Here is a 21,895-nt window from a genome sequence, read left to right as displayed (position 1 = left end):
CTGTTCCTGGCACCCCGACAGCCTGCATATGAAAAACCGTATGTCGGTCTAATCTCGAAAAATCTGCGTGCAAACCCCATAAACCATTCCTGCACCCTGCTACATGTGCATCCCTAAGTTACATCGGAACCCAGTTGAGTACACGCACCCCGACATCCGACATGCCACCCCACCTCCTTGCTGCAAATCCAATGTGCAAGTGTATTTACGCCTGCCTTTGGGTGGTGGATCGTCTGAAGGACTTGCGTGGACATTTCCAGGCCGAGAGGTTGCACAATCAAATCCATGAATATGTCTTGTGCCGCGCAATTGTGGGCGTGTAAGGGACTGCCTGCAGGCCGCCCCTCTGAACTCCTACTTTTTAGCAAGTTCCTCCTCATTCTAGGTGTTCCGCCCCCTTCCCAGCCCTCTGTGCAAGCCACGCCCATGCGTTGTGTGGAGTCTTGCGCAAGCCCCTCGACAGCTCGCACAGACGTGCTGAGCCAGCGCGAACTACATGCAAGTCCAGGAGATGTGCCGAGCATTCGATTCCATAAATCGACAAAGGCAGATATAAGCACAGTTGCGCATGCAAGTACCCTATTTTCCATGCAAATAATTCCATGAATCAGGCCCTCGATCTATTGCACAACGATGTGCACGTGCCATTGTGCATTTTATTCTGACGCATGAGTTCTGAAAGAAAACACATGAAAATACACAGTGCACAAGACAATGCAAATTGTTGCACAGAGACAAGCATTTAGTGGCACAGCTGACATTTGTATTTGTATTTGTTTTTTGTTTATTTGTATTGCGCACCTTGCCCTGAGGCATCTGGGCGCATAATTTGAAGAGCGTGGTTACAAATGTTACATGCGTTAACAAAATGTTACAAATGTTACAAGAGTAAACAAAAACAACTTTCCACAGGGATAGGGTCCATCTTAATAATACAAAGTGCAGAACTTAAGATGCAAGCATGATATAAAACAACAGACTGAATAGCAAAAATAAGATATAAGCAGAAATGTGGAGTGGTTACAAGGGAAATTCCTGGGTGGTTGGTATAAAACCACATAAGCCAAACAATCAGTGTGTCTGGCTTCAGTATTACAAGGGGTAGGAGAAGGAAGTGCCAGTCCCACCTTCCCGTAGGAGTCCTATGATGTTTAAGAAGATAGTGCCGAAACATCAAGTTCGTGGAGCCAAAGTTTGTTTTTGTTTTTAAAGGAGTGGACAGAGGGTACTGTTCTGAGAGTAAAATATTCCACAGTTTAGCCTAGAGGACTGGGAAACTCGAACCCCCGGATGTCTGCAGCTTGTAGCTAGGTATAGTCAGTGTATGTACTTGAGCAGACCTCAGGGGTTTGGATGCGGTGTAACGCATGAAGCGATTGGTCAGGTATGCAGGTGCCAGGTTATTCTGGGCCTTGTGTGTTAGAGCAAGGGCTTTGAGAGATATGCGACTTGTAACAGGGAGCCAGTGTAGATTGCGTCTTGTGTCGGAGATGTGTGATCTCCTCAGGATGTTAAGGGCAACCCTGATGGCACCTGTAACTTATCCAAGTTTCTTTGGCTGGTCCCTAAGTAGAGGGCATTACAGTAATCAATTTTGAACATGATAAGAGTTTTAGCAAGGATGATACAATTGTCGGTTGTCAGGAAGGGTCTGCAGGCTGTGATGAGCTTGCAGGTGTAGGCCGAGGCTGAAGCAACAGCATTTGTTTGTCTATTAAGGGACAGTGTCAAGTCTAAGTAGATGACAAGTGGTTTTGTAACATTGGACACTTTGATAATATTCCCGTCAATAGTAAAAGATTTGTATTCTGGGTCAAGTTTGGTGAGTTTGGAGGGGGAACCTAGGATGAGTAACTCTGTTTTTTCATCATTGAGGCAGAGCCCATGATGTGCCATCCAAGCCTGGATGACTGTGTAGACTACATTGAGTGCTTTGGCATCAGTTACATAGTCTCCAGTGATAGGGATGAGTATATGGGTGTTGTCCGCATAGTTGGTGTAAGAGACACCCAGATAGTCAAGTATATCAAAGAGTGGTTTAGTAAACACATTGTACAATGCGGGAGATGCACAAGATCCTTGTGGGACTCCAAATGGGAAATGTTCTGGTTCAGCTGAGGCAAAGGGTGAGAAAACCCTCATGGTTCTATTAGCCAAGAAGGAACTAATCCAGGATCTGGCTGCGTCTGAGAAGTGAGCCGCTATTTTAAGGTGGTGGCATAGGATTTGATGGTCAACTAAATCAAAAGCTGCTGAAAGATCAAAGAGGAGCAGGAGTGCCTGCTTGCCCTTGTCTTTTAAATCCTCAATTTGTGTTTTTAAATCAATCAAGGCTGTCTCCGTCCCGTTTCTGGGTCGGAAACCTGATTGTCTGAGACCTAATAGATTATTTGTTTTGAGGTAATCCTGGATTTGAAGGTAAGCCGCCCGGTCCAGGATTTTAAATAAGTACAGCACCGTGGCGATGGGCCTGTAATTAGATGGATTACTCGGGTCCAGTGTGGGTTTTTTAATTAAGGGGATGACCCACGCATCCTTAAGGTTATCTGAGACAATACCAGATTTGAATGAGGCATTTATGAAGGTGGTGATGCACGGCGCGAGGTTGTGCGCAGCCTCCTTGATGAAGGGGGTAGGGCAAGAATCCCCTTGGCAATTAGATGGCTTGAGCTTCTTAATAATATTTTCAACTTCCTCAATAGAGAGGTACAAAGCTGAATGGTTTGAAGGAGTGTTTAGTCGAGGGCATGTTTTATGAGGGGGGGGGTTACCTGCCGAATCCAAGAGGTGGCTTCTTTTAGTGTTGATTTGAGCTTGAAGCGTAGCGATTTTGTTTAATAGTGCCTTTTGGATGTTGGAACACCTGGGGTGCATGTGTCAGGAGGGGCTACTGGAGACTCTAATTCCTTGAGGATCTTAAAGAGTTCCTTTGTACTTGATTGTGCTAGCAATATCCATTTGTTGTACACATCTTTTTTAGCATCTTGTATGGCTTGTTTGTAGGTAGAGGAGGCAATGGTTAGGTTGTTTTTTTTACCATCTTTATTTTCTTCTCATGGACTCAAATTACAAGCATAGGTTGTTTTTATTGACTAGCGAAGGTATGCTTTTCCAGTGCGCCTCAGCTTTTCTTTTATCTTTACACAGGTCTCAGAGATGTGGGGAGAACCATGTATTAAGGTGGAGGCGAGGTTTTTGTTTGCGCAGCTTAAGTGGCACAATGGTATTAAGGGCTTTTAACAAGGCATGATTCTAGTTGTCTACTAGGACTGTGGGGTTGGTGCAGGTTCTTGAGGCCCTATTAAGCAGTTGGAGAAGTTTCTCTACCATGATATCCTTCTTGTTGCGAGTGTGGGTAGGTGGGGCAAGGTTCGGTTTGGCTGTTCATGGGTTGGCGTTGATGGAGAAAACAATTTTATGATGATCAGACCAAAAGCAGGGGGTCACAGAGATCATGTTAAGCGAGCAGTTCAGGTCAGAGACCCAGTCAAGGGTGCGACCCTTGATATGGGTAGGCTCTTTGATGTGTTGGGTGGGGACGAAGTCAGTTAGTGTGCTTGCTAAATCAAGTGCTTTAGTATCATTCACATCCTGATAACCTAGATTGAAATCACCAAGTAATAGGATTTGTGAGTTGGGTTTGGTACTAGTGGCTAGGATGGATGAGATGTCTTCAGTGAACGAGGATATGGGACCTGAGAGCCTGTAGATGAGATGCACTGTGGCAGTGTGATTAGGTGAGATAGGTAATTTAATGGACAGTAGTTCAGCGGAGGTGATCCGTAGACTAGGGACAGTTCTGGGTTCAAGTGAGCTCTTGAAAATGAAGGCTAATCCTCCACCCTTGGTTTGATTAGTGTCCCTGTCACACCTGATAAAGGAATAGTTATTAGGGATTGCCAAGAACAGGGCAGGTCCTGCTGCCGCATGCAGCAAAGTTTCTGTAACGTCTGGGAAGTCTAAATCTTTGGTTATGATGAAGTCAGCGATATCTAAGGCATGAGCAGGGAAGGAGCGAGCATTGATGAGCGCGCCTTTAACCTTGAAGTCTTTGACAGCGCTGGTAGCCAGAGGGGCTGATGCATTATTGTTGAGGGTTAGCAGGGTGACTCTATTGTTGTTAGGTGCTGATGATTTGTTATTGGAGGTGTGAGCCTGATGATAGGACAGATGGTGACATCTGGCGGCTAATCTCTGGTTTCTGGCTTGGGTGGCACAAGGTTGGCTAGTGTAGGTGAGTGTAGTCTGGCGCACAATAGAGGAGTAGCGGGGTGAGGCAGTAGGGGACTGTTAGCTATGCATGCTTGGGAGAAGGTGAAGCGTGGTCTAGAGCCTAATCTCACTTTACTTGTGTCAGACACGGTGTGGCGACTGGATAGGGAGACTTTACTGTTGAGCAACAGGTTCTGGGGGAGGTATACATGGCAGAGGCGTGAGCCTAGCCTTGAGTTTCTGCTGAGGGTAGGGCTAGTTTGATTGGGGGTAGGTTTGGTTGCACAGTGTTGTAACCAAAGGGCCGGTGCATTCAGGTAGGGATTGGAGATTGTCATAGGGACGGGAGGATTGAAGACTTGCTGACGTGTTGTGCAGGTAGTTGGTGAAAGTGAGTGATGGTACTGGGGGGTGGTGGTGCTAGATGTATAGGTGTTGTGAGGTGTCCAGATCAGGACCCAAAGGGTGAGCAGGAGGTACGTTATGTGGTGTAGTGCGGGGAGGTGTGAGGGTTTCGGTATAGATCTGATAAAGAGAGGGATCAGGCGAGGGAGGTTGACACGGGTACAGTTTGTTTTTTCCAGACTAGACAAGAGGATATTCATATTTCATGTCTACCCATCAGATGAGCACTTTTATGTGCACTGCAGTTACGAGCATGAAACAGCTTCAAAAACATGCATATTATGTATGTTGTGCCAAATGCATGCGCATTTACCCTCAAAACCCTCAGAAACTAGGAAGTAGCATCTCAACACCTGTGTTTAACCTATGCAGTGCTTGCGACTGTAAGAACTAAGCACATGAACAGGAGACTGAACTCCAAGAATGACAAGGCTTGCCAGGATGGGGAAAGAGAAGAGGGGACAAGAATCTTTCTTCTATGGTTGACCTTATAATAGACTAATTGACAGACAGCAAGGACACCCTCTTCAAGTTGCATGCAAGGTATGACTGCCAATATTAATGCCCTGGCTGTTGTCCATTGAGACCCCAAAGATGTGAAAAGGCCCTGCGAGGATATGCAAAGTGTGCGAAGGAGATGTTTCCAAGTAACAAGTACATGACAGTGGCGTGGAGGAGAAGCAGCCGCTGGGCAGCATGTCACCTTTGGGGGAGGCAGTGTCAGTGATGTTGCCCCCTATTGTAGTTGTTTACATGGGGAATTTCAGAGGACCCGTTCTTATTTCTTGCCACAAGAGTAAAATACCTGTTAGCTCCATTGCGACTAATAGGAACCCAGGTATGGATACATCCCACTATACCCTGTTTGATATCTGTATCCATTGAACATATATCAGCTCCCCTTATGTTATGTAATCTCTCATAGACTGTGAGAAGAACGTGATACCTTCGTCTCAAGATACCCACCAATATACTCCTGATCCTCTACAAACAGATCTCTGACAGGTGAATGGCCAAGGTGTTTACATGAGAGTTGATACAGTCATTCCTAACATGATACGTACGAAGCAATGCAGAACAGTTTAGCTAATATCCTTTATGTTTTATTTTACAACACAGATCATATTGAAGGTGGATTAAAGAAACCCAGTGGAACTTGTGCTCCTGATGAAGGGACTTTTGTCCTGAAACGCATTGAGCTATTACTTGTACCAGTTATATACTGTATAAGAATAATATATGTATTTGATATATGTGTATTTGATGAAATTGATGAACTAAATGTGTTATGATTGAAAGAAATATTAATATCCACTGTATGTTATGCTGATCCTTTTAATAACATTACCTTGGGTATGAAAATCCTATGATTGAATTATTTTTCATAAATTGTTTATCTTAAATTGTATGCTCTAAACATATCATAACCATTGTTTGTCTTTACAAACACATCTGGTGTGGAGGGGACGCCAGTGCGCCATAGTCTGTGGACACCAGTTTCCTTTGTCTTGTGAATTTACAGCCCAGTGCCAGGGCTGTTTACCTCTCCCCTGCACCCTCCTATACCATCAAGTACACCATATTGTATTCTATCTATACTTCAGAAGTGAACCTATAAATCACTTATTCCTATTAAATGGGGGAAAGAGACACATCTGCTGAAGAAACAGCTGAGCAGCCACAAAAGCCCACTGTACTGTCTATGTACATGGCCAACATCTGGTGTTTAAAGGATTTGGTGCTGTAAGATTCATTGTCTGAGTATGTAGGCAACAGGTCCTTCCTCCAGAAAGTAGATCTCATGTTCCCATGTTGTTTGCTTTCTGTTAAGAGGGATTTTGAGAAGATGTGTGTGAGTGGCTCAGTTGGCTTGCATGTGTCAAGCATGCATGTAGAAATGGGAGTGGTTAGTGGGTAGGGTTAACAGAGACTCAAGTAAGACAAAGAGATATTGTGTACTTTCTTTGCCAGTATTCCATCTGTCTCCAAGTGCCAGTCAACACTTGATGGAGGATATGGTGCTGCACTTGGGTAAGTCTTAAGCGTGAGGTAATACATAGATATGTTGACATACGTCACAGTGTGGTGGAAGTCCATTAGGCCATGGTCAGCCAAAAGCAAAACTCAAATTTTTGCACGCTTTACATAGTGGAGGTGTTGGGAGCGGTTATGGCATTCACTTGAAATGGTGGGCTGGCTAGAGGGTTGGTATGACCTTTCCTTAAAAATTAATCGAGGGGCCAGATGGGCAGCTCTCATTTTCTTGGTCTGGGCTTTTTGTTGCTGTAAAGTGCCAGTGTCTTCATGTTTTTGGGCAGTTTCTTAGTTAATTAGACATCGATAAGCCAGGTCTTCAGCATTTTCTTGAATCTAAGGTGGTCTTGAATTGTGAAGATTTCAATTGGTAGAGTGCTGAAGAGTTTGTCGGTTATACTGGAGAAAGCTGATCCTTCATGTCTCACCCTGGTGCAGCACGTAGTATCTAGGAGTACATTGTTGCATGATCTTGGCATCCTGCTTAGTTGTTATTGGATGGCCTTTGCACGTATGAATTCTGCTAAATGACCTAGAAGAGACCTGTGGGCAATGCAGAATGCTTTGACTTGGATTCCTTTTTTAACTGGAAGCCACTGGAGAGTTCTTAGTGCTGGAGCTATGTGACTGAATTGTCATTGGGAGAAGTTCATCAAGTCCACCAATGTGTGCTGCATGCATTGCCTGCTTGCTGTTTTTTTTTTTACTTTACTTTGAAGTGTTTGTTGATGCTGTAAGGTAGGCCCAAAAAACAGAGCCATACAAAAACAATCCAAATGAGCCAATAAAAATGTATGAGTTGCAAGAAAAACTAAATTTTATTTCACACAGCCTCGGCCGGGAATAATTAAAAAATCATTCAACAGTTTATCATTAAATGGTAGCTTTTCCAGGAAGGAGTGACATCATGTTTCATAACTTTGTTTCATGATACATGTTCTTAGTGAGTTACATGTTACATGTTGTTAACATTGGAAAGTTCTCTACATTGGAGAGTTGGACATTTCATCATTAAATGGTTGATTTTATAGGAAGAGTGACATCATGCATCACAACTTTGTTTCAAGATACATGTACATTCACACTCACTGATTGACTGTGGGTATTGTCCCCTATACGATTCTATACAATACCTATCCTTATTGGCCTATCCTATTCCTCGTATCCATGCTAATGACTTCCTCCTAACAATGACCTAATAATGGGGCTCTCCAGCTTCTCCATTTCTAGTTGGGCAATAGACATTCTAACCTTTTGCAACATACAACTCAGTTTCCCATTGGCTGTCCCACCTTGAATGTTCGAGGGTATGGTTTATTCACCTTAATTGACCAATAATTTTGTGAGGGAATACCTCATCCCTTTCTCATGGGACCCAAAGGTTGGCACCATCTGACCATTCTCAGCCTTGTGACTGTTCAACTGACAGTTAATATTGCGACTTCTCTTTGATATGATATGATATGGCATTATAACGCACCTATACACAAGTGTTTAAAGGCGCGACGAGGCAAGGGTAGGGGAACAGAGGGAAGACAGAGATAACAATCCTACTAGGCCAGGTGACATTGAGATCACGCAAGTGCAGGGCACGGGTGGGGAAGGGGAAAAGTGTGAGAGGGAAGCAGGAGGGGAAGTGCAGTACATAGGATAAACAGTAAATAAATAAAAACAATAAATAAGAACAATAAATAAGAAGTGCAGCCAGCTTGTCGCATGTACAAGGTAAGTGCAGACATCAAGTGACGAGTGCTGGTAAGGGGCTGTAGAGATACAGAAACAGCCCCAGAGTGCAAGGGTTGCCACGGCAGCAGTGCAGGAGTGCAAATGGCAGGGAGGGGACCTGGGCCCGAGAAACAGAGGGTAGCCAGGTGAGCAGTGCAGTTTCAGGTTCAGCCAGGAATTCGGCAGGGCAGAGGAGGAGGGAAAGCAGAAGCAAAAAGGAAGGGCTTGAGGCGCTTGCAAACCAGAGATGGTTCTCCTCAATATTCAAGGAGAGGCAGGGAGGCTGTTCCAGAGGAAGGCCTCAGCCAAAGAGAGAGATAAACCACCAACTTGTTGCTTGGAGAAGCGACTGACCCTGGGGGAGTTGGAGGCGGATGAGCGAAGAGCTCGAGAAGAAAGATATTTAGGAAGAGAGAGTTGAAGGTATTGAAGCCCCAGGCCCCAGAAGGCCGTGTGGACAATGCAGAGGGTTTTGAACGTAATCCTCTCTGCCACTTGGAGCCAGTGCAGAGATTTCAGTCCTGGAGAGATACGATCCCTGGGATTGAGGCTAAGGACAAGTCTTGCAGTCCTGTTTTGGAGGAGTTACAGAGGGCAAAGAGTAGAAGCAGGCAGATTTAGAAAGAGGCTGTTGCAGTAGTCCCGCCTAGAGAGAACCAGATCTCTAGAGACAGTGAACTTCTGTGGGAAGCAGAGGAAAGAATATATTCTTTGGAAACATGTTTCACTTTTTGGTACTTTTCCTTCCTTTTCCCATGATAGGACTACATGACTTTATAGGGTGTACTTCTTGGCCCCTTGCTCCGAGCCCATGTGCAAATCTAAGCTGTGCATTTGTGTGTGCGTGGGTGTGAGTGGTCCTAGCTCCTCTGAATAAATTTGGTTTGAAGGGGTATCAGAACCTTTTAATATTTCACATATTATAATTATTGCATTGATCAAGTGTCTCCTTGCTTCTATGCTCATAAATACTTATTTCTTTATGTTCTTAGTCAAAGTACCCATGCTGCTTGGTACTTGTAACTTCAGTCCTAGGTGGATATTTTCCCCCTGGGAACAGTGTGTGGCTTCTGCCTGATCAACTTTGTTGGGTGCACATCTCTGCACATTACCCAATTCTCACCAAACTGTATTCTTCATCTTGCTAGTTTTAAGTGATGTTTAAGAACATTAGTTGTTATATGTTTGACTCGTGTGAGGCTTGGGAGCCTTCTGTGCCCTCTGGTCCTAGCCAAACCCTGTGTAGTCTTTCCCATCTTCTGCATGGAGTCCAAACTTGTCTTTTGCTTCATCTGAGACTAACAGGAATGAGCTGTATCTGACCACTGGAAATGTGAATGTTTCTCTGTAGCCTAGTTTTTTAAATACTGTGGAAGGTTGTTTCTTAAAATGCATTTTATTTTAGAATGGCACCAACTCCAGCTGTTTCATGTTACCATGCCAATATGAATTTCTATCTGTTACCTACTATTTCTATGACTGTGGTCTTTTAAATGTTTCTATGTAGTATTTCCACTACAGGACGTGCCATGTGTCTCCTTCTGTTACTTGTAAGTGTACCTTGTTTCTTTTGTGCTGCTTTGTGTTAGTGTCCTCCTACTTTACGATAGACAGTTTGCACTCTCAATGTTGATGCCTCTAGGTGTCCAATCTGTATTTCGTCATTGACTGTTCTAAATAATGCATCCATCCCGTTCTCAGCTTTTCATAAGGCCTATGTGTCGCGTAACATAGCAAGGTGACTGGCCCTCTGTGAAATGTATGTCTCATTTCAGAGAGATTACCTGAACTTGTCCTTTCTCTCATGTTTGGGGCACTGGACTTGGATCTCAACAATGTCATGACACAGTTTCTGGGAGGGAGTGTGCGCTTCGATGAATGATGTAAGGTTTCACATTCTGTTGATGATTTCAAACATTTATTTTTCTGGATGAGTCGCCTGTTCTAAGGCATTTTGTTAAGTGATGTTTTATGTCATTTGATATTTCTGCTTCTACTGGCGAGTCCTTCTCTGAAACGTTGATTAGTCTTTCTGCTTGCAATGTTTTCTCCATGATTGTTAGGCTTTTTATTTTGTTTTCCTGAGGGTTGTCAGGTGAGGGAGTAAACCATATATTTTCTGTCTTTTGTTCTGAAAGGCTGTTATGTATTAGCAGTGTAAGGATGTCAAGAGCTCCTGAAATCCAATTTTGGCACACCATCATATTTGTGTTTTTAGTTTGTGATTGTATTTGTATTGTTTAATGAAAGTATATATAGGTTTATACAACCGTGATTGACCGTTCTTTTATTTTAGATGCTTTTGTACTTTTACTGTTTGTGTTGTTACACACGTCTGAGAATATAGACTGCCCTCAGGCCACGTTAGCACAAAAGGTGAAGGAGGTACATTTGTCAGGCTGTGTCTGTCTTACCTTTATGATTGTGATTACTGTTGGCTTTTGTAGAAGTGTGAGGCTTATCTGGCAGTTTAACCACTTCTCATCACTGGACTGCTGCAGACAGGTAGTCATTTCAACACACAACTCCGCAGTGGTTTTGTAAGCAAATAGAAAGTGCAATAACAGAATATTTAGCATAATGGACCACTATTTGTGTCATTGGACAATATTTATTGTTCCGTCAGAAAATGCAAAATGAAAGATAATAAAGTAAAAGGTAAGTACAAATATAAATGATCTTACAAAATGAGCATACCTTTAAATGGGATGAACATAAGAAAGGAAAAAGGGTAAATAACAAAAATAAAATACCACTCATATGGAAAGTCTTTTTAACAGCAAATCAAGGAGCCTCACTGCGAGTATGGTACTAGCGGTAACAAATGTCAGTAACACATGTACTGTCATTTTTACCAAAACTGATTTTTCCAGGTTTGAAGTTCAATCAGTGGAAATCCCTCCTGATTTTAGCCGAAGACATTTCTCCAGAAAATAACGTAGGATTTCATGGTAATGGGATTACAGATGGTGGTAAATCTCCCAAAATCCAAAGGAGACAAATTGGACTATATAATGATAAATTACACAGCCTTCCTGCCATTCGTAATATTGTGGCTATGTACCAAAATGATTGGCTTTAATGATAATTCTTTCTAACCCATAATGAAGTCCTTTCTCTCTATCACCTCTATCTCTACATGCTCTGTTCCCCAGGGCTCTAACCTGTCACCCTGGCTCTTCAACCATTTCTTGGCACCTCTGGCCCACCTCATCAAGACCTTCTGTTCGAACTTTCAGTATTATGCGGATGGCACTCAGCTCTCCTTCAGGCTCCCCTCAGCCTCCTCTGCTCTCTCATCCATGCCTGACTGTCTATCTGCGATTCAGGAATGGTGTGTCTCCAACGATCTCTGCGTTAATGCCAGTAAGACTGTTCTCCTTCTCATTGGGAGCCCTGCTCCCGCTTTCCCGCTTTCACACTGGACGCCCACCCTGGGCCCTCGACCCTCACCTTACTGTGAGGGGAAGAACCTTGGGGTCAGCTTCGACTCCACCCTCTCCTTCTCGCCGCACATCTCTGACATCTCTAAGAAGTCACACTACCAGCTGCACCTTCTCAGGGGTATTCTCCCTTTTTTCTTATTTCCCCCCAGAAGCTCACTGTCTTCAGAGCACTGGTTCTCTCAAGGCTGGACTACTGCAACAGCCTTGTTCTAAATATGGCTGCCTCTACTCCACGCTCCTTCTAACTAATCGAGAACAGGACTGCAAGACTTGTCCTTGGTCTCAAGCCCAGGGATGGTATCTCTCCAGCCCTGAAATCGATCCACTGGCTCCCGGTGGCTGCAAGGATCAAGTTCAAACCCTCTGCATAGTCCACAAGGTTTTCTGGGGCTGGGGACCACAATACCTCCAACTCTTTCTTCCTAAGCATCTTCCTTTTCAAGCCCTCCGCTCATCAACCGCCAACTCTGCGCTTCTCCAGGCAGAGAGTGGGGGGTAGATCTTTGTCCTCGGCTGAGGCCTCACACTGGAACAGCCTCCCTGCCGTCTCTCAAACATGAGCTGGACCACCTAAGGTTCCGGAAGAAACTCAAGACCTTCCTTGTTGCTTCTGCTTTCTCTCCCTCTCTCTCCCCTGCTGTAGCTCCTGTCAGCTGTGCTAACTGGATACCTGTGCACCCACTGAACATCACGGGCACCAGCAGGCTCTTGCACAACCAGTTGCCCTTGGCACTGCCCTCCCACCCACTTAGCGACTGCAACCCTATAGTCCCCTGTCTCCCTGCACTTACTTGAGCCACCACCCTGGCAGCACTTACCACGTTTGCTGCTGCACTCTGACCCACCTCCCACCAACCCTCTGTCACTTCTCTTCTTCCCTCCCTTATGCACTTGGACGATCTGAATGACACAAGGCCTGGTAAGATTGTTTGTTTTGTCCTACCTCTGTCTACCCGTCCTTGTCTTGTCGTTGCTAGAAACACTTACAGGCGGGTTATAAATTACTTGTCATATTATATCATGATCTCCACGTGGTCCGCTGTATCTGTATTTGCTGCAGTTTTGCATTTTGCCATGGTAATTGTTTTTTGAGCCATTCCAAAACATCACTGTGGGCCTTATTTTTGGAACTTTTTTTGAGTCAGACCAGGTTAACTGTAGGGTTCCGGATGATATAGTGGTAGGTAATGCAATCTAATTAGGTTTTGAATAACATGACGTTGGCCAGTTTGATGTCATCTTTCTGCTATGACACCAGTACACAGGTAATCTTGATCCAGAGATGTTTCCCCTCAAGATAGATGTAATCGCCTCCTGCCTTAAAATAATTCAAATACTTTTCTATGTAAGCAACAGGTTTGTGCACTGACCATAACAACACAACAACGTCAGTTAAAGCCAATAAGAGCACTATTTTCCCAACAAAGATTTCTAAGACATTTCCTAAGACATTTTACTGGCAAAACGATTTCTAAGCCTTTTTATTTCAAAAAAGATTTTTGAGACTTTTCTACTAAGGCAGCAAGGGGGCGGACTGGCCAGAAAAAAGATGACACACTCAGTTACAGCCACTGATTGGAGTCACCTCCTGTATATTTGTCTTATCAGTGGCATAAATATATCAGAGTGTCTACATTTGGAAAATCTTCATGATTCTAGTAAGATTAAAAGTTTGGACTCATTGCATAAGCTATTGCATATCGTTCTAAAATACACAACCACAAAGAAGAGCATGACAAAGGATGTGAACACTGTACAAAATAAGAGAAGTAAAGGTATGAATACGCAAAGAGCAATGAGTGGCGAGAAGAATAAATATAACCACATTATGACATCATCTGAAATGGGAAAGTTGTTTTTGACATTATTAACTCCACTTATGGATGTGCATTAAGCAATTTACCTGGTTTAAAACCGTTTTAATTTTTTCTATTAATTTGTATTCTTTTTTCTTAAACTGTAGAACACACCAAAAATGCACAAACATTGAGATTGGGGAAGTCTTTTCTGATGGCACGTATTAGCCCTTGTGCAACTGATACAAAAAGAAAAAGAAACCAGCAAAGTGTGAATGATTTAGCAAATACAACATGTATTTGCTGTTATTGTTAGTCCTCACTTGTCATGTGTTCATCCGTTTAATGGAAAACCATATTTCAAAAGTAGGAAACTAAGTAACATTAGCTTCCTAGGGATGGACCTCACCTAATCAGGTAATAGGGCATGTGGCCCACAATCCCTGCTCCCGATGCACTCTTTTGCCATGTTATCATGCTGTACTGTTATGCTCTGCACACTGTAGAGGAGGAGCAAAAAGCCTCTACCGGAAATCTCGCTCCTAAGCTACCTATATGTTAGGAACCGGAAATGGTGACAAGCAAGACACCTGTAATGATGTCAATAACACGAGCAGCCTTTGAAGCAAAGTACCCATTGAGAAAACCTTTCTTTATGTATCCACAGAGAACTGACAGTCTCTTGGGAAAGATCCCTGAAGAACGAGAGAAGATGAATGAAAGAGCAGAAATGCTGATGTCACATAACGTAAAGTGACACACCGAGAAGAGATGACAGAAGGGAAAATAAAGACAACATATAGAATCATGTCACGAAGTAAAGAAGTGAGTGACCTTTTACGTGCAAAATGAGAATTACACGTGTGACGAGCATGGAAGAAAATGCAAGCCATTTTATAATTGTACAGATGCTGTAACGTAAGTAGAACTAAGTAATCATAAAGGCTGGCTATTTGTAGTGAATACATTGAGGCAATGCGCCAAGGTATATATATGCATAAGAAATCTGGATGTTCCACATTGTGTTTTAGCAGACTGGAACCCCATGGACAGGGAAGATGAAAGTGTGGCACAGTTAATAAAAGTAGCTGACGAGCAAGAAAGAATCCAAGAGGACTTGTCTGGCCCAGTGTCAAAAGGCCAATGCAGCTGAGAACTGGTTGTCTAGCTTCAAAAGAAACAATGAATGCAAGAGGCGGGTCAAGCCCTGCCAAGGTACAGCTGAAGGACAATGAGTGCCAAGTTTGTTTGTTTTAAAACCATCGATGTCCGTCGTACTCCGTTTTAGATAATTGTTAATAAAACAGCATACCCTTTGCCAACTTTCTGAGTCGATCTTGATGTTTGAATAACTTCTGCATCCCCATTCATCCCATAAGAGTACCACCTTGTCTTAGAGGGCCCATATGGGTTTAAGTGGTAGCAGAGGATGGTTCGATAAAGATCCATCGGTTTAGTATACTGGAGATGTTCCGCTAATCCGACATCCTCCGCTACCTAGCTGGAAGGACGCAAACTTTCCTGCGGAGAGCGCCGACATAGTCAAGCTTGCAAGTAAAGAAGATACAGCTGGGATGGGCCCCTCTTTGACGAAATCCCTCCTGGTCTCCACAGACGCCGAGTGGACTGAAGGCAACAGTGGCCAGATAGAAGGAGGGGAGACGATACCGAGGACCTAAAGCTAAAAAACGAATGGTGTGTAGGCTAAGAAGAGTGGCACATTGTGGGGGTGGGATTTTGGTAACAAAGTAACGGGGGGTAATTTTAGTGTGTGATGAGGAATATCAAGGTATATGATAAAGTGTTGAGGTGAGACGCATAGCATCTGGAAAGCCTGTAGTCCTCGCTCAAGGAGCGTAGAAGGTATTGTCTTAAAATCCAAGTGGATAATAGTAGGCGGCACACAGACAGGTCTGTGAGAGAAGACAAATCAAACTGCATTGGAGTACTTTAGAGGCTAAGTGAAAATAGGTGTCATGACATGCATGTGAAAGTCGACTAAGTTTGTCTGTTTGTGAATTGTATGTTTAAAGAAGTGTTTGGAGAAACAGCAAGAATAGGCTGTGTTGAATAGAGGTAAAAGGCTATTATCTATCTTGGGTCATTGTAGGCGCCGACCACAGGGCAGTTTGAAAGTATTGAGAAGTAAAGGTTTGAGCGGCAAGTGTGGAGCATGCTCATATTTGTTATTGTTCTGAAAGGTATTGTGTGTAAACGCTGGTAAGTATAGACAGTCAATTGAGACTTGTCAAAATGAGAGAAGTCACACCATCGATGCATATGTGCAAAACTTTGCCAAAACACATGCCCAAGATCAAACAGTACAGTGCAGAATGGATAAAGGGCACTGCAGATAAGATGTCCATGCTGTGGCCACAAGAGGCGTCACTGTCAAAAGCAGTATTGCAGCACATGACTACATGCTTGCACGCAGCATTCGGGGGAAAGAAGTAAGAGAAAAGGTTAGCTATTTTTGAGCTCTGGAAGATGTATCAGGAGGAGTGAGAGGATCCGCCCCCTGAGGAGTGTATGCTTAACCAGAGCAAGGAGAAGGGTGTTGAGCCTTGTGCTCCCCCTACTCTGTCGGAAGTAAACAGTGATAGTATGGAAGATGTAGAACTATATCCGTTGAGAGAACTGAAAGCGGCAACAGGGTATAGTAATCCAATATATGAGCCACCTGCATATAGCAGTGGTGACAGTTCAGAAGAGCGTAAAAGAAAAGAAGAAATCTTTAAGGCCTTGAAGAATAAGGAAGTGAAAAATGAACAATTAAACGTGACCGCAGATATAGAACGAGAGATTAAGAGATGGAAAGTAGAAAAGGATAAAGCTGATGAGATAACTCTTGTACAGAACGAATTGATGGGCGGATAGATATTGCTTAAACTTGATGGGAAAAAGCATCGATGAAGTTAGGCTAGGGGAAGAGCAACCGAACAAGATAAAAAAGACAAAGAACGAGAAAAAAGGTTGAGGGAAGATTAAAATAAGAGAAAAAATAGACAACAGTGAGAACAAATATAACAGGAAGATCAGCAAAGAAAGGAAGAAAGGGCAGAGGAGCAAAGAAAGTATGACAACAGGCAGAGAGCACTCAAAGAACAGGACGGGCCACAAAAGAAGAGAGAAGAATAAGAGGAACAGAAATTACAAAGTAAAAGAATGCCAAGAGGAAGAGATGAGGAAGTGCACAGAGCAAACGAAAGAAGGGAAGAAGAAGAGGGAAGGGCAAGCGAAATAAGGAAGGAAAAAAGACTAGGGAAGAGGAAAAAGTTAGATGGGAAGCGAAAAAACAAAGGGAATTAGTCGAAAAAATGGAACGAAAAAGAAGACAAAGGGAACATGACATTGAGCATATTTGAAAGGGGTTGTTGGAACAATGTCCGGCTATATCATGAAGCCATATAGAGAAGTTTCTCCTGCCACAGGGAGCACTTGGAATAAACCTAGAGGAGGTTGCTCCATTAAAGGAGGCAACGCCAGGACCATCTAGGGTAAACATAGATGAGATTTCTGAGATAGGAAACATCGGAGACAGGATCGATAAAGTTTACCAAGAGATGAGGACAAAAGGTGAATCGGGAAGTAGGGGAAAGGAAGATTGATCCATAATTGCTCAGTCGCGAGGTAAAGAAGGAAGCCTGTTTAGTCTCGAGCATAGAGCCTTGTCATTAGACAGGCTGACTCTGAACAGAGATGACAGGGATGAGAGTCATACTAGTTGGGGATTAGATATATCAGACAAAGAAAGGGAAACCTTCCATGAGGTGGAGGGAGAAGACGCATGTTGTCTCCAGGGAGGCACACTGTTGGACAAATAAGTGAGATGGTCAGATATAGACAACCTAAGGATAGGACGCCTGATCCTATTGCATATCCAGAGCGCCCTAAAGGATGAGCCCATAATGAGAGAGGAGAATCACCACCATATGCGAGCAGACTAAGGTCATTGCCAGGAAGAAGGTGGTGCAGAACCATTGTCCCTACTATAAATAGGCAGATAATGGGAGCCGAGGGTGGATTTGGGTTTACACAGTTCCCCCATTAGAGAAAGTAGTGGCCAGTCCACAGTATATCCCTTGGCCCCAGGTGAACAAGGATAATTTAAGATGTAAACTTCCCAGTTTAACAGCGGGTGCGGGAAAATGGGTGTATAAACTAGAGAAAATGACAGGAGGAAATACTCTAGCCATATGGACATTAAGGATCTCCTAGCTGGTATTCTTGGGGAAAGGGCTGATGACATTTGGACAGGAACACAGTATTCTAGTGTCACGGCACATAATACAGTTCATGATGGAGCGACATTCAATAATTGTAGGGCAGAGGTATAGAGAGCGATGAGGGTGCAGTACCCTGACATGTCACATATGGGTGCAATTATGGTACGTAAGATGCAAGAAGGGGAAGATATGCTTGCTTACATTCAAAGTATTCAGGAATGGTGGACCTTGGAAACTTGCGAGCCTCGGGGGAAATCAGTGGCAGTATTTTAACACATTTTATGTCAAGGACTGCCAGAGCAAGTGTAGAGGCAGCTCAAGAAATGAGTGGGTATGGAAGCAAGACCATGGGCAGAAATACAGTTGATTATAGTGCATCATTGTCGACTTCTGCAAGAGAAGAATAAGAAACGGGAAGAAGCTAGGAAACTTGAAGAAGTCAAACTAGTTCAGAAGAAATTGTCAAAATACTCTTTAAAAGGTATGGTTTTGACAAGCGGAGAAGGGCTGAGAATGCAGCAACCTATGGGTGTATTGCAGGTAAAATAATCAACATCATTTGGATCAACGAGGAAGTGAGTTTGTGCAAAGAGGCCGAGGAGTGGGGTTTAGAGGAAGGGGTGGTTTTCAAAATAATCAAAATAACTTTCAAAATGTGCAAAATGAAAACCAGAATATGCAAGGAGTGCAAATTAGAAGAGCACCACTTATATGTTGGGCATGTGGCAAGACAGGCACATTGCGCGCATGTGTGGAAGTCAAGGGTATGTACAGAATGGTCAATTTTCAAGAGGGGGCACAGCTTGCCCTCCTGCATATAGCCCTCAAGTTAGAAATGGGTTTGCATAAGATCATACAGTTTAACAGCAAGCACTGCAAATACAACAAGCACAACAATTACAGCAAGCACCATTGAATCCACCACAGGGAAAGTCACAACACGCACGCATGCAAATACAGCAGAACACAAACATGGGACAGATAATGACACCTAGAGTGGGAGGGTCCACTGTGATGGGAGGGTGTCCTTTCACTAGTACTGGAATGAGTATATATCTGTAATAGGACAGCTCACAGGGCGAATTGATGTGTTCAGTACTACTGGTAACACCAGAACCCCAAGAGGAACTGAGGGTTGATGTATCAATAGGAGGCAAATCTTTTTCTTTTTGAGTAGACACGGGTGCAACTCGCTCATGTACACGGGAGGGAAAATTTCGTTATCGGGAAATGCTGTCAATGCTCAAGGCTTCTCTGCAGCTACAAGTAGAGTTCCTTTTACTGATCAATTTCCACATTTTTGTGGGAGAATGTGACATGTCTGCACCTTTATTTTATTCATGGCAGACACCAGTCAATATTTTAGGGCTAGATTTCATGACAAAACTTAACATGACGATTTCGTTTACTGACAATGGCATAGGTTGTTCCACTCCTGGGATACACTATTTAAATGTGGGCGAATTTGTAATGGCATTCACAGGGCATATGGCTCTGTGAGGAGTGCCACTCAACCTGGCGTTTTTCAGTATGGTATACAGATTTTGTTAACATGGTTTCTGTTTAGACCACAGATATCTATGGACAAAGAGGGGGACGAGTCATTCCTCTAGAACTAGTTGCAGCTGTAGTATGAGGGGAATTGTCCATGCTCGAGGTATGGGATGAGGCCAGGCCATAGACAACAGTGATTGCCATGAGGGCGCTAGAGAGCCGACCAAGATGGCGGCTTCCTAGAGAGCTCTGTGTGGCTCCCTATAAATCCTGTCGAAATCCCTTGCTGTGACGCCATTTTCGCCCGCTGTGTGCTGCCCAGAACGTGTGGGAAACTCGTCTCGGCACAGAAGATCCCAAAACGCAGCCCCAGATCCACTGTGACCCAGCCGACGGGGACCTGAGTGCTCGCGGCACGGTGAGACGGCCGCCTGCACGGGCCGAGCGGCGAGCACGTATTACGTGCCTCCCAGAGGAGACGGCTGGTGGCGATAGCGGAGTGCAGCAGTGATCACCGAAAGAGACCTGACATTGCCCTGAGGACGCGGGCGGTCCGGACGCCTGGCGGTCGCGACCAACCTGGATGCCGGTGGAGGTGCCTACCCAGGGGCTTCCGACATGGCGGAGCATCGGCGTGGAGACCCCGGGTCCGCTCCCAGTAAAGTTAAGGTAGGAGCTCCCCGAGTCCGCCACAGCCCCACGACACAAATGCGCCTAAGGCGCTGGTGGCCGTCTGGAGCCCCGACCGACCCCCCTCCCTAGGACAAGTGATCACGGGCAGGCTGGCGACGGGGCCCTCGGTCGTGGCCTGCAGCCACCGCGTGAATCCCCCGGCGGCAAAATAAGTCGCCCCCCGTCTGCTGGGGCCCAGTCCTACGAAGCGCCCCAGACCAGTGTGGCAGCAACCCCCGCGGCCTACCCTGCTGCAGCCGACCCCCGGGGCATAACAAACTACATCGCAAACCACCATCTGCCATACTATTGTCTACTGTCTCTGTAGAACACACTCCGACGGATTCACGCCGTGCGGCAGGAGTGACAGAACGCTGCTCCACTGTTGCTGCAGCAGCACGACATCTGCCCCACTACCCACCCAGCCGGCTTCGCCGCCAACAGCATGGGGGCCTATACAAACAAACACGACTGAAAAGCGTACTGGCCCGTGAATCTATTAACCTCAATACATGCACAAGAGTCAGCTCCAGCCCCAGACTGACTGGCACAAGTCTGCCTGCGTTTCAAATTTGTTCAACAAAGGCTCGAATCACCCACCAGTTTACGTGCAGTGCCTATAACTCTGAGCCCCTTAAACGACTGCGAACACACGCGGCACTGCAACATCCAAGCGCCAAAAGCATACCAGGAAGATCCATAAACCACGAGCAGTGACAGGCCCACATAATCCACAATCACATCGGAGGTGCCCAATCCAATTCGGGCAACGGGCACACAACGCTGACACAAGTCACGGAACACCGGTGATCACGCACAAGCTCTCTTGCAACACAGCCGACAACCCAGTAACGGCCTCCGCCAGATCAGCCATGGGGAAAACAGATAAATCCCAAAGAAAACTGAATTTTGAGGCTGGCTCCTCAGCAAAAACGCCCAACCCCAACAGCAGACCACCATCACCAACACAAGAGGCCCCCCAAGTTGATGAAGAGTCGCTGAATTTTGATATCAGGGGGATTCTACTTGAGCTAAAAGCGTGAATCGGAGGGTTGGGTTGCAAACTGGACACGCTGTCCTCAAAGGTCGATCAGCTCCAACATCGGCTAGACAAACATGAGGACAGACTAGACGCAGCTGAGCAACGCATATCAGACCTCGACAACGGGGCAGCCTCCCTAACCTCCAGGGTATCTACACTGGAATCCCGGATGAAAGCAGTGTGTGCCAAGAACGAAGATTTGGAGGGTCGTTCACGGAGAAATAATATCAGACTGGTGGGTATCAGAGAACAGCAGCTCCAGGGCAAAATGGAAGATCATGTGGAAAAGATTTGCAAACATCTATTTGGCGACGTGGTCCTATCCCAACTGTTTGTCATCGAAAGAGCACACAGAGTACCCAACACCAGACCAGTTCCAGGCACAAATCCTCGCCCGATCATAGCAAAACTCCTAAATTATAAGGACCGTGATGCAATCCTCAGAGCGGCGAGAGAAAAAGGTAACCTCCAATATGACGGAGATCAGATCCAATTCTTCCCTGACTTCTCCCAAGCAGTTCAGGCGCAAAGAAGAACATTCACAGCCGTCAAACGCCGTTTACAGGACAACCAAATTCAATATTCCATGCTCTTCCCCGCCAAACTCCGCATCCAACACGAAGGGAGGTCTCAGTTCTTCAACACACCAGAAGAAGCCAGTTATTACCTTGACCGTGCCCGGTGCGGACCCGGACCCAACAACGCTAGACCACAACGAAGAGACCGACCGAGAAGGGACCCAACATAAAAATGACGATACCTAACGCGACAATCAGTGCGACCACCCAATGGCTGCAGTCACTAGTAAACCAATGACACAGCGTCATTTTCCTGTAACTCTGG

The sequence above is a fragment of the Ambystoma mexicanum genome, chromosome 4q, assembly GCF_040938575.1.
Source record: "Ambystoma mexicanum isolate Mex_15411 chromosome 4q, UKY_AmexF1_1, whole genome shotgun sequence".
In the NCBI taxonomy this organism is placed as follows: Eukaryota; Metazoa; Chordata; class Amphibia; order Caudata; family Ambystomatidae; genus Ambystoma; species Ambystoma mexicanum.
The sequence above is the reverse complement of the archived record's forward strand: the minus strand, read 5'-3'. Positions refer to the sequence as shown.